The sequence below is a fragment of the Amblyraja radiata genome, chromosome 2 (genome assembly GCF_010909765.2).
Source record: "Amblyraja radiata isolate CabotCenter1 chromosome 2, sAmbRad1.1.pri, whole genome shotgun sequence".
In the NCBI taxonomy this organism is placed as follows: Eukaryota; Metazoa; Chordata; class Chondrichthyes; order Rajiformes; family Rajidae; genus Amblyraja; species Amblyraja radiata.
The window spans coordinates 113,424,786-113,438,391 of record NC_045957.1 but is presented as its reverse complement, the minus strand read 5'-3'; the positions used below and the strand labels follow the sequence as shown (position 1 = coordinate 113,438,391).

The 13,606-nt window shown below is 46.1% G+C and overlaps 1 protein-coding gene across 3 annotated transcripts in view; it reads left to right on the top strand.

The window, feature by feature from the left end:
* cdkal1 (CDK5 regulatory subunit associated protein 1 like 1) overlaps positions 1–13,606 on the top strand; it is a 553,618-nt gene that overhangs the window by 401,406 nt on the left and 138,606 nt on the right. The gene's annotated exons all lie outside the window — the stretch shown is intronic.

Sequence of the window (13,606 nt, the reverse complement as noted above, 5' to 3'; positions counted from 1 at the left end):
GGACCTTTGCCTGTTTAAAACGGGCATTAAACTCATTGACCTCATCTGCCATTGCCAGAGATTGTCTCTGATTCTGGCTTGCCCATGTCTAGCAACCTCCACAATCCCAAGGCTAATCTATATGGACAACTGAAGGACCAGCATCCACTGTTGAAGCGATAGAAAGCCTGAAGGGTCCAGTCCAGAGATGTCACCTATCCATGTTCTCCAGAGATGCTTCCTGACCCGCTGAGTTACTCCAGCGCTGTGTGTCCTTTTGGAGGAAATTAATGGTCGTCCACGTTTGGAATGAACTTACCTGAAAACAATAGGTCTGATAGTACATGTGTGACTGTATTTATTCTCTGCTCCAGGGGGTATCATTCAAATGTCTACTAAATATTGTGCATGTCTAGAAGTGCAGCTATTCATTTGACGCATCTATCAAACCTTGTCACAAATAAAAAACAACGTACTTTAGACTTTGGAGATACAGCGTGGAAATAGACCTTTCGGCCCACCGAGTCCGTGCTGACCAGCGATCACCCTGTACACTAGCACTATCCTACACACTAGGGACAATTTACAATTCACAGGAGCCAATTAACTTACAGCCCTGTGTTGCCTTTGGAATGTGGGAGGAAACCTGAGCACCTGAAGGAAGACCACGCGGTCACAAGGAGAGCGTACCAACTCCATACCGCCAGCACCCGTAGTCAGGATTGAATCTGGGTCTCTGGCGCTGTAAGGCAGCAACTCTACCTCTGCGCCACCCTATGGTGGTTGAATTTCTAGGCCAACATTTTTCATCCTTAATGGAGTAAAACTCGCGTGGTTTTCCCCTTACGGGAATCATTACCTGAAGTAAAATTGGCATTCAAGAACAAGAAAATACATTATAATTAATGACTAAAAGCTTGGTCAAGGAGATAATGCCTTCAGCAGGTGACAAGAGGAGAAGAGGCGGAACAAGAATATGGTGGGTACGTGGAACGAGCTGCTAGATGAAGTAGTAGAGGCAGGTATAATCATAACTTTTAAAAGACATTTGGTAAATGGATAGTAAAGGCTCGGAGGAATATGTGCCAAACATGAGCAAATGGTACTAGCTTAGATCAGGCATCTTGTTCGGCATGGACGATTTGGACCAAAGGGCTTGTGCCTGTGCTGTATAACTCTACAACTCCTTGACTCTGTAAGTTTCAGAGCTTTGGCACCAAGCAGATGAGAATATGGGAATCAGCGGCGGAACAAGCAGCACGGTGGCGCAGTGGTAGAGTTGCTTCCTTACAGCGCTTGCAGCACCAGAGATCCGGGTTCGATCCCGACTACGGGTGCTGTCCTTACGGAATTTGTACGTTCTCACCGTGGGTTTTCTCCGAGATCTTCGGTTTCTTCCCACACTCCAAAGGCGTACAGGTTTGCAGGTTAATTGGCTTGGTGTATGAGTGTAAATTAGTGTTAATGTGCGGGGTTCGCTGGTCGGCGGGGATTCAGTGGGCTGAAGAAGCTGTTTCCGCACGGTGTCTCTAAACTAAACTAAACTAATCCAATCCAGACAATTATCATTGAATCAATCTACTCTTAATGAAGTGCACAGGAAGCCAAAACTAGAGCAGCACAGTGTTCTCAGGATGGGGGAACTAAGACTTTGAAATGAGGAAGGGCGACACGATCAGGGGATTTTAAATTTAAAATGTTGATGCACCAGAAGACCCATGAGCACAAATGATGGGTGATTGAGTCAGATGCAAAATGCAAGCAATACAAGTAAGTACTTGTGTCAGGGATTATGGGTGAGAAGGCAGGAGAATGGAACTAAGAGGGAGAGATAGATCAGTCATGATTGATTGACAAAGTAAACTTGATGGGGCCAAATGGCCAAATTCTGCACTTATCACTATGAAGTTATGAAGCAGCAGGGCATTGCATTAGCTCAGGTTAATGGAGCTGCACAGATAAGAAATGTCAGCCTAGATTTTTTCCTCAGATCAGCTGCTAAAATGCACAACAGTCTGACATATAAATGAGACTGCCACAAGATGAGCCAAGGTACACAAAAATGCTGGAGAAACTCAGCGGGTGCAGCAGCATCTATGGAGCGAAGGAAATAGGCGACGTTTCGGGCCAAAACCCTTCTTCAGACTGATGGGGGGTGGGGGGGAGAAGGAAGGAAAAAGGGAGGAGGAGGAGCCCGAGGGCGGGGGGATGGGAGGAGACAGCTCGAGGGTTAAGGAAGGGGAGGAGACAGCAAGGGCTAGCAAAACTGGGAGAATTCAACGTTCATGCCAACGGACGCAAGCAACCCAGGCGGAATATGAGGTGCTGTTCCTCCAATTTCCGGTGTTGCTCACTCTGGCAATGGAGGAGACCCAGGACAGAGAGGTCGGATTGGGAATGGGAGGGGGAGTTGAAGTGCTGAGCCACCGGGAGTTCAGGTAGGTTATTGCGGACTGAGCGGAGGTGTTCGGCGAAACGATCGCCCAACCTCCGCTTAGTCTCCCCGATGTAAATCAGCTGACATCTAGAGCAGCGGATGCAGTAGATGAGGTTGTAGGAGATACAGGTGAACCTTTGTCGTACCTGGAACGACTGCTTGGGTTCTTGAATGGAGTCGAGGGGCGAGGTGAAGGGACAGGTGTTGCATTTCTTGCGGTTGCAACGGAAAGTGCCCGGGGAGGGGATGGTACGGGAGGGAAGGGAAGAATTGACAAGGGAGTTGCGGAGGGAGCGGTCTTTGCGGATACTGAAGAAGGGTTTCGGCCCGAAACGTCGCCTACTTCCTTCGCTCCATAGATGCTGCTGCACCCGCTGAGTTTCTCCAGCATTTTTGTGTATGAAGAAGGGTTTCGGCCCGAAACGTCGCCTATTTCCTTCGCTCCATAGATGCTGCTGCACCCGCTGAGTTTCTCCAGCATTTTTGTGTACCTTCGATCTTCCAGCATCTGCCGTTCCTTCTTGAACACAAGATGAGCCAGCTCAGCTTCACTGAGTCACGTACGTTCAGCACTTACTTCCTTTGTTTTATCTTTAGAATCGCACCTGTCAAATGTCTATCCCTTTGGAACCTTTGGGAGGGGAAAAAAATGTGCTTCCGTTCTCTGGTAACGTGTGAAATTTATTTTGATAATTCAATACGACAAAATGCCTGATCAGTGTCACAACACTATCAGGTTTTAAGCCATACGTTTGCAATCTGTTCATCGCTGGCCTGGGTTCACAGGAGAGGCAATATGTGTGGGTCTTAAGTTTCAATCTTGCCTTGAAAATTATTGGACTGCACCCCCACCAGCAGTCGGTGGTGTCACTGAACTGAAACGTTGTTGACTTAAAGTCATACTGACAACTCAGCTGCTGGTCATCAGATGAAAATTCATGATCTCAGCCACTGTCGCTCTCTTAAAAACATGAAATCAAGTCCCATTGTGTGCACAAGAGTTCAACACTATAAATAGCCGAGTCCGATCTTGTGACCGTTGTGGCAGACAGTATAAAAAACTGCAGTGATCTACAGCCAAGGGACGTCTGAGTGCCTGGACTCAATAACGTTTTCATTTTCTGATTCAGAACTACTAGTTTAGTTCAGTCTAAGTTTAGCTTAGATATACAGCACGGAAGCTGGCCCTTCGGCCCACCGAGTCCGTACCAACCAGCGATCACCCCGTACGCTAACACTATCCTACACACTCAGGCCAATTGAACTACAAACCAGCACATCTTTGGAGTGTGGGAGGAAACCAGAGCAACCGGGAGGAAACCCACGCGGTCACGGGGAGAACGGACAAACTCAGCACTGACAGCACCTGTGATCAAGGTCAAACCCGGGTCTCTGACGCTGTAAGGCAGCAACTCTACCGCTGCACCACCCGTGCCGCCCCTAAAAATTAAATAACAGCCCGCACATTTTAAAATTAATTTGTTTTTCAGTATCAGGGATTGCTGGTAAGGCCAGTTTTTATAACCCGTTCTATTGCCTATCCCTAATGATGGGCTAAACGGTAGTGGTGAGCCATCTCCTTGTACTACTGTAGTCCTGGTGAAGATACACTCTGAGTGTGGTCGGCACAATGTTCTAGGCTTCAGACCCATCAAAAAGAACATTGAAATATTCCCACGTCAGGATATTGTGCAACTTGAAGATGAACCTGTAGATGGAAGTGTTTAGTTTAGTTTAGTTTAATTTAGAGATACTGCGTGGAAAAAGGCCCTTTCGCCCACGGAGATTGCGCCGAACAATGATCACCCGTATACTAGTCCTTTCCTACACATTAGGGGCAATTTACAGAGGCCAATTAACCTACAAACCTGCACGTCTTTGGAGCGTGAGAGGAAACTGGAGCACTCGGAGGAAACCTCACGCTGTCACAGGGTGAACGTGTAAACTCCGTGCAGACAACACACGAGGTCAGGATCGAACCCAGGTCTCTGGCGCCGTAAGGCCAACGACTCTACCGCTGCGCCACCATGCCGCACACTGTGTTCACTGAGGCTTTCAACCTTGGTGGTGGAGGCTGCAGGTTTGTGAGGTGCTCGCAGACTAGCCAAGGCAACCACTTCCCAAATGGGCAGCACAGTGGCGCAGCGGTAGAGTTGCTGCCTTACCCACTCCATCTTCCATTTTGCCAACGACACGGAAATAGGTGGGAGGGTATGTTGTAATGACGATGGTGTGACTCTGCGACAGGGTTTAGATGGGTTGAACGAGTGAGTGCAAACTTGGCAATTGGAGTTTAATGTGGAAAATCGAGATCGTACGCTTCAGTAATAAGAATTAAATGAGACTCATCAAAATGGAGCAAGATTGCAATCGAGCAAAGTACTGAGGGATCTGCGACTTTACAAAAGGTTGTCGGGCAGGTGCTACTTGTAGTTAGCAAATGGTCTATTGCAAGAGGTTTGGTGTTTGTAAAATGGGAAGTATTATTATAATTGTACAGGAGAGGTCACACCTGGAATTGGTTTGGTTTTGGTGCAGCTTTTGTCTCCTTATTGAAGAAAGGATATGCTGGTGTTGAAGGCATTGCAAAAGAGATTCACTTGGTTGATTCATGAGACGAGAGTATTTGGCCTCTCGCTAGTTGCAAGTCATCCCCATATCCGAGGGTTTAAACAATATGTGCAGTTCCTTCCTACCCATATCCGAGGGACTGCCGAAGAAGAAAAAGAAGCAAGCAAGAAAATAAATGTAGTGCATTTTGTGAATAATACTGCAGTCATTAGGTATTGATGGAGTGATGAACATATAGGTTCATGATTCGGCTGTCTTTATATTCATGGTAGACACAAAATGCTGGACTCTTCTTCAGACTGATGTCAGGGGAGTGGGCAGGACAGAGATAGAATGTAGTTGGAGACAATAAGACTGGTGGGAGTACTGGGAAGGGGAGGGGATGGAGAGAGAGGGAAAGCAAGGGCTATTTGAAATAACTCATTAATACTCAAAAGTTTATACTCATGGTATTGAGCTTTATGATTGTTAGTCAAATAAGTAGACAGTATTCCATCACACTTCATATATGTGTCTTGTCTATGATGAAAGGCTTTGATAGAGTCATACAGCATGGAAGGAGGCCCCTCGGTCCAACTTGCCCCTGCTGACCAACATGCCTAAAGTACACCAGTCCCACCTGCCTGCGTTTAGCCCATTGCCATCTAAACCTGTCCTATCGATGTATGTACCTGTCTAAATGTTTTGTAAATGTTGGGATAGTAAGTTCTCCTTTTCTGTCAGCAGATGAGTTTCTCACTACAGGACTTCGACTTGCTCTTGTAGTCTAGTTTTTTTTTTAGTTTACTTTAGATATACAGCGTAGAAACAGGCCCTTCGGCCCATCGAGTACCCGCCGATCACGATCCCTGCACAGTAGCAGCATCCTACACACACTAGGGACAATTTACAATTTTACCAAGCCAATTAACCTGCAAACCTGTACGTCTTTGGAGTGTCGGAGGAAACTGGATATCCCGGAGAAAACCCACGCAGGTCACAGGGAGAACATACAAACTCTGTACAGACAAGCACTCGTAGTCAAGATCGAATTCCTATCCCTGGGGCTGTAAGGCAGCAACTCTAGGGTTGCGCCACCGTGCCGTTCATAGCATTCAAGTGACTACCTCAGTTGTGTTTCTGGCTAATGGATGTACTTACTTACTTACCTACTGCCTATTATGCCTCCTGGCATGTGGGGCAGCAACAAAGGTCCTCCACTCCTGTTGATTCCTTAAGTTGCTGTTTCCGTAACATATTTGTTTTACGAGACAGGGTTGTTAGCCCTGTGCTCAACCTCCAACCTGGAGGACCAGTGGATAGCTCTTTCTCTCGCCTCTACCCTTCGACCTGTCCAGCATGGGAGACCCTAACAGGAGACAAATCTCCCGCTGGCATAGCTCTAGAGGTCACTGAAACACACAAGCTCCCCGACCACGACAAGGTTGCAATCCAACGGGGAGGCTAGTGAATGTATGTAGAGCTAATTCAAGCCAGCTGCTAAATAAATCAGATTGATATCCTTTGGAGTTCATAAGAATGTAGAGTTTTTTTATGGAAGCATGCAAGGTCCTGAGGGAGGAAGGATAGATGTTGCAATGTTTCCCCAAGGTGGAGAATCTCAAAAGGAGGAGAATAGTTTGAAGATTAGGGATTGGTCACTTGAAACAGAGATTCGTGGAAACTACATCTTGTAGAGGGTGGTAAATCTCTGGAACGCTCTACCCTGGTGGGTAGAGGAGGCTGGATCAATGGAGGGATCTAAAGAGGAGATAGATACATTTTTGTAAGATTGGGGAATTGTGAGACATGTGGGACTGGCACATACAAGGGGGATTGGCCTGGGGCCGATCAACCATGACCATATTGAATGGCGAGGCAGCATTGAGGGGTCGAGTAGCCTACTCTTGCCCCTACATTGTTATCGTCCAGTGTAGTAACATTAGCAGATCATAACTTTTGGTCTTCAGCAAATGAAGAGCTAGCAGATCTGGCAATTGGAGCAAGTCATAATCATAGAGTCAGAATCTTACAGCCTCTTAACAGGCCCTTCGGCCCAACTTGCCCACACCGTCCAATGTGTCCCATCTACACTGGTCCCATCTATGTACCTGTCTAAATGCTTCTTAAACATTGAAATAATACCTGCATCATCTACCTCTTCCGGCACCCGTTCCATACACAGCCACTCTTCCAGTAAAAAAGTTACACCTCAGATTCCTATTAAATCTTTCCCCCCCTCACCTTAAACCTATGTCCTCTGGTTCTTGATTCCCCTACTCTGGACAAGAGACTGTGCGTCCACCTGATCCATTCCTCTCATGATTTTGTACACCTCCATAAGATCACCCCTCATCCTCCTGCGCCCCAAGGAATAGAGTCCCAGGGAATAGAGTCATGTTTGGACCATTAGTTTCCCCAGTGGACAAGTGATATCCTCTGTCCACTGATCAGAGACAAAAATAATTCAATCACTGGCGGATAAATATATTAACAGCTTGGTAAATTGTTTCTTTGAGACTGCAGGACAGAAATTCAAGCCCACAGACTCACAGAACACTTTTCATATTTTCATGTCAAGTTTGAAGGATGTAACTGGCATTGTGACATCAATGATTTGGACATGAAAGTACACTGCATGATTAGCAGGTTTGCAAACGGCACAAAAGTAGTTGGTATTGTAGACGGCGAAGATGGTTGTCAAAAATTGCAGCAGGTTCTTTATCAGTTGGCCAGTGGCGGTGAGGAATCGTTAACAGAATTTAATATAGAGAAATGTGAGGTGTTGCATATTGGGACGTCTGACATAGAAACATAGAAAATAGGTGCAGGAGTAGGCCATTCGGCCCTTCGAGCCTGCATCACCATTCAATATGATCATGGGTGATTATCCAACTCTGTATGCTGTACCTGCCTTCTCTCCATACCCCCTGATCCTTTTAGCCACAAGGGCCACATCTAACTCCCTCTTAAATATAGCCAATGAACTGGCCTCAACTACCTCTGTGGCAGAGAATTCCACAGATTCACCACTCTCTGTGTGAAAAATATTTTTCTCATCTCGGTCCTAAAAGACTTCCCCATTATCCTTAAACTGTGACCGCTTGTTCTGGACTTCCCCAACATCGGAAACAATCTTCCTGCATCTAGCCTGTCCAACCCCTTAAGAATTTTGTAAGCTTCTATAAGATCCCCCCTCAATCTTCTAAATTCTAGCGAGTACAAGCCGAGTCTATCCAGTCTTTCTTCATATGAAAGTCCTGCCATCCCAGGAATCAGTCTGGTGAACCTTCTCTGTACTCCCTCTATGGCAAGAATGTCTTTCCTCAGATTAGGAGACCAAAACTGTACGCAATACTCCAGGTGTGGTCTCACCAAGACCCTGTACAACTGCAGTAGAATCTCCCTGCTCTTATACTCAAATCCTTTTGCTATGAATGCTAACATACCATTCGCTTTCTTCACTGCCTGCTGCACCTGCATGCCTACTTTCAATGACTGGTGTACCATGACACCCAGGTCTCGTTGCATCTCCCCTTTTCCTAATCGGCCACCATTCAGATAATAGTCTACTTTCCTGTTTTGCCACCAAAGTGGATAACCTCACATTTATCCACATTATACTGCATCCTACATGCATTTGCCCACTCACCCAACCTATCCAAGTCACCTTGCAGCCTCCTAGCATCCTCCTCACAGCTAACACTCCTGACATGGGCAGGACTTACACAGTGAACGGTAGAGCACTGGGGAGTGTTGTAGAGCAGAGGGATCTAGCAGTGCAGGTGCATGGTTCCTTGAAAGTGGTGTCACAGGTAGGTATGGTGGTCAAGAAAGCTTTTGGCACATTGGCCTTCATCAGTCAGAGTACTGAGTATAGAAATTGGGAGGTCATGTTGCAGTTGTATAAGACGTTGGTGGGGCCACATTTAGTATCGTGTTCAGTTTTGGGCATCTTTAGGTATAGTAAAGATGTTGTCAAGCTGGAAGTGGTGCAGAGAAGATTTACAAGGATATTGCCAGGACTCGAGGGTCTGTGCTATAGGGAGAGATTGGGCAGGCTAGGACTCTTGGAGAACAGGACGAGGATCTTATAGAGGTGTACCAAATTGTAAGAAGAATAGATCAAGGAAATACACAGAGTCTCTTGCGCAGAGCAGGGGAATCAAGAACCTGAGGACATAATTGAGGACATGAGGGGGAAGGATTTAATAGGAACCTGAGGGGTAACTGTTTTACATAAAGGGTGCTGGTGCATAGAACAAGCTGGTAGTTGAGGCAGATACTATTGCAACCTTTAAGAAACACTTAGACAAGTACATGGATAGGATAGGTTTAGAGGGATATGGGCCAAAAGCAGGCATGTGGGACTAGTGTAGGTAGGACATGTCGGTCGGCGTGGGCAAGAAGGGCCAGTGGGCCTATTTCCACACAATATGTCTCCACAACTATATGACTCTATGCATAGTAAACTGACCAATGACAAAATAGGGAATAAGAGTCCAGCATTCAGCATTGCCCGTTTATTCTTAATTAAATGCATTAAATCTAGATGAAATTTACAAAATATAAAAAAGAATGTATGTTTGTTTTGATGCGATACTCTGTCTGGGTTTGCTTACATAACAGAGGATTTTTTTGTTTCTTGAAAATGAGTGTATAGCATAACACAGGTGATAAAAGGGTATGACAATGTAGAGGTTATTTCCGTTTAAACCCGAGGATGAAGGTTCGAGAAAAGAGTGTTGTGGAATGTTTATATGTATGCCTTAATGGGCAGACTAAGGATTGCAAGCATTGCCTCCTTATTCCAATGCCTAATTTCGTTCAGTTCAGTTTAGTTTATTGTCACGTGTACCAGTGCACATTGAAAAGCTTTTGTTGCCTGCTAACCAGTCAGCAGAAAGACAACACATGATTACAATTGAGCCATTCACAGTGTACAGATACATGATAAGGTTTTGTTTTGTTTAATTTATTGTCACGTGTACCGAGATACAGTGAAATGCTTTGGTTGCATGCTGGCCAGCCAGCGGAAAGACAACACATGGTTGCAATCGAGCCATTCACCGTGTGCAGACACATGATACTTTTAGTGCAAGGTAAAGTCCGATCAAAGATTGGTGCAGCAATTCTTGGGCATCGAAATGTTAGTGTTAAATATTTGGTGTGTGATGGACCAACACATGGATTGTGCAGGGATGTTGAAAAAAAAGTACTGGTCGTGTATTGCCCAACTCAGGGTGAGCAGCAGACATATCTTGCATGCTCAACGTGCTAACTGGCATTAACATTACTGTAAATTGTGCAGACGAGATGCCACGGAGGGGCAAAGGCAAGGCTTGGGGAGTGGAGCATCAGTCTGCATGGGGATTGGGATCCCTAGGTTGAGTCATGGCATGGTTTAGTTCAGTTTAGAGATACAGTGTGGAAACAGGCTCTTCGCCTGGATGAAAGTCAACAGGCGTTGGCCGGTATGTTGCATGAGTCTGCGCCGACCAGCGATCATCCCGTACACTGGCTCTATCCTACACATGCAAGGGACAATTTACAAAAGCCAATTAACCTGCAAGCCTGCACGTCTTTGAGAATCCTAATTCTCAAAGATAGCATGGCCCAGCACACGAGTGCCAAAGACAAGGGTGGCACGGTGGAGCAGTGGTAGTGTTGCTGCCTTACAGCCCCAGGGACCTGGGTTTGATCCTGACTACGGGTGCTTGTTTGTACAGAGTTTGTATGGTCTCCCCGTGACCTGCGTGAGTTTCTCCGTTTTCCACACACATTTCAAAGACGTACAGGTTTGCAGGTTCATTGGCTTGGTTTAATTGTAAATTGTCCCTGTGGGATAGTATTAGTGTGTGGGGATCGCTGGTTGGCGCGGACTGGCTGGACCGAAGGCCCTTTTTCCGCGCTGTATCTTTAAACTAAACTAAACTCAACTCAACTAAATAAACTATTATTGTATACAATAAATAACGTTGGACTGTACTGGAGCCCAGCTGTAACTCTGAAGGTCTGTGCTTCACTGTTAGCTTTGTATCTAGAATCCCAAAACAAAAAGAAAATAGTAGGAGAGAACATCTAGCACCTCAATGGCTGATCAATCCCAGGTCTCCCTGGTAGAATTATAGATAAAAGTATATAAAATCGCAATACATTGGGTGGACGGTCAAAACCTTTTCCCCTGGATGATGGGCGGTATGTTGCGCGTTTACAATGAGTCTTTGAGAACATCCTTGAATCTTTTTTCAAAATCTGCCCGGTAATCTCCCTGCATGACAGAGCTCAGTATAGAATGTCTGCCTTGAGTGTCTGGCATTGGACATATAAATAACATGCCCCGTCTAATAGAGACACTTGTTGGTTAACATTTCCCTCCAGTGGATTTGGGTGACCTTGTGGAGACAGCATTGCTGACGTCGTGCTGGTGCCTTGAGGTGCCTGGTATAGATAGTGAATGACTGTAATTCTCTCCTCCAGAGAGCTGTGGACACCACCTCATCAGAAGTATTTGAAGTGGGAGTAGACACATTGTTGGAAGATGGGGAGTTGAAGACCATGGGGATTTGCACAGAGGTCGAGCATGGACTCGATCATCCGTGGTGATACTGAATTTAAAGAGTTCAAGAAACATTTATTGTCACATGCACCAATTGGTACAATGAGATTTGAATTGCCATACAAATAAAAAGAACACAATACACGATAGAATTTAACATGAGCATCCCCACACAGCGGAATCAACGTTTCCCACTGTGAGGGAAGGCAATAAAGTTCAGTCATCTTCCTCATTGTTCACCTGTGGTCGGGGCCTTTCAGCCCTCGATTTCCGAGCAAGGTTGAGAAGGCAGGTGACCTACTATGTGCTACTTTCCTTTGTTCTTGAGGAGATAATCCAAATATCAAGCACGCAGGTGGGCCAGAGATACTAATGCCCAGCACACATACAGAGATTCGTAGAAGGTTTGTGATCTTGACCTACGAATTGCACGGTGAAGTACTGCCTTACAACGCTTACAGCGACGGAGACCCGGATTCGATCCCAACTACGGGTGCTGGTCTGTACAGAGTTTCTACGTTCTCCACGTGACCACATGGGTTTTATCGGAGATCTTTGGTATCCTCCCATAATCCAAAATCATATAGGTTTGTAGGTTAATTGGCTTGGTGTAAATGTAAATTGTCCCTCGTGTGTGTAGGATAGTGATAATGTGCGGGGATCGCTGGTTGGTGCGGACTCGGTGGGCTGAAGGACCTGTTTCTGCGCTGTATCTCTAAACTAAACTAAACTAAATTCACAGTGTGTAGGAAAGAACTGCAGGTGCTGGTTTAAATTGAAAGTAGACACAAAATGCTGGAGTAACTCAGCGGGACAGGCAGCATCTCTGGAGAGAAGAAATGGGTGACGTTTCAGGTCGAAACCCTTCTTCAGACTGATGTCAGGGGAGTGGGCGGGACAGAGATAGAATGCAGTCAGAGACAGTAAGATTGGTGGGAGAACTGGGACGGGGTAGGGGATCGAGAGAGAATTGCAGCGAGGGCGATTTGAAGTTAGAGAAGTCAATGTTAATACCGCTGGGGTGTAAGCTACTCAAGCGAAATATGAGGTGATGTTCCTCCAATTTGCACTGGGCCTCACTCTGACAATGGAAGAGGCCCAGGACAGAAAGGTCAGATTGGGAATGGGAGGGGAGTTAAAGTGTTGAGCAACCAGGAGATCAGGTAGTTTAAGGCAGACTAAGCGGAGGTGTTCAGCGAAACGATCGCCGAGCCTGCGCTTATTCTCGTTGATATACAGATCTTTCATGAGAAAGACAGGTCAATACTTCAATAGTGCTTTATTTGTCACATAAGCAACTGCACATTGAAATCCTTTTTGCATTTCCAACGCCTGCTGGAACGCCATTTTTGGCACAGTTATTCAAATTGCATTGTCGGGTGCCCCTTGCGCTCGATGCACTGGAGTAGCTCCCGCGAACCAACATTCCTCGTCGCGCGGCCATCTTTGTGTCCCGTGGGTGTGCCTCCAGCAGCCGACCCTGAAGGCATGAAGGCATCACACTGGTTCACCCTCCTACCGCATGACGTCTCCAGCTCCTTCCCGATTACACTGTTCAATGAGCCTTCGGGCGGGTTACCGGTCCCGACGATGACCGAGCCTTTGTGTGGGCCCCATGAGCCTTCGGGGGATCTCGCCAACTGTCGAACCATCTGGCGGGTCCCACTGACTGACGAGCCTATGGGCGCGTCCCTGGTTCCACCGACCGACAAGTCTTCAGGCGTGCGTTATGGCCGCGGCACCTTGGGAAGCCTCTGCTGCGCGGCACCTCTGGCAGTGACTGCAGTGGTTTAAGAAGGCATATCTCCATCACCTTCTCAAGGGCATTTAGTTACGAGTAATAATTTTTGGAAAATTGGTAAATAATATGAAAAAGTGAAATTGTGTTTGTAATGAATTCATGTTGACTGTGATTATGCTGAGGAACTGCCAATATTTGGAGTTATGAGTTATGACTCACTGCATTTAATAGTTTATATCCCATCAAATATTTAATGGAGGCATTGACACTAATGGATATTTGGATTAGTGACATGCACAACATGATTCATGACAGACTATGCAACTTAAAACATGTTGCT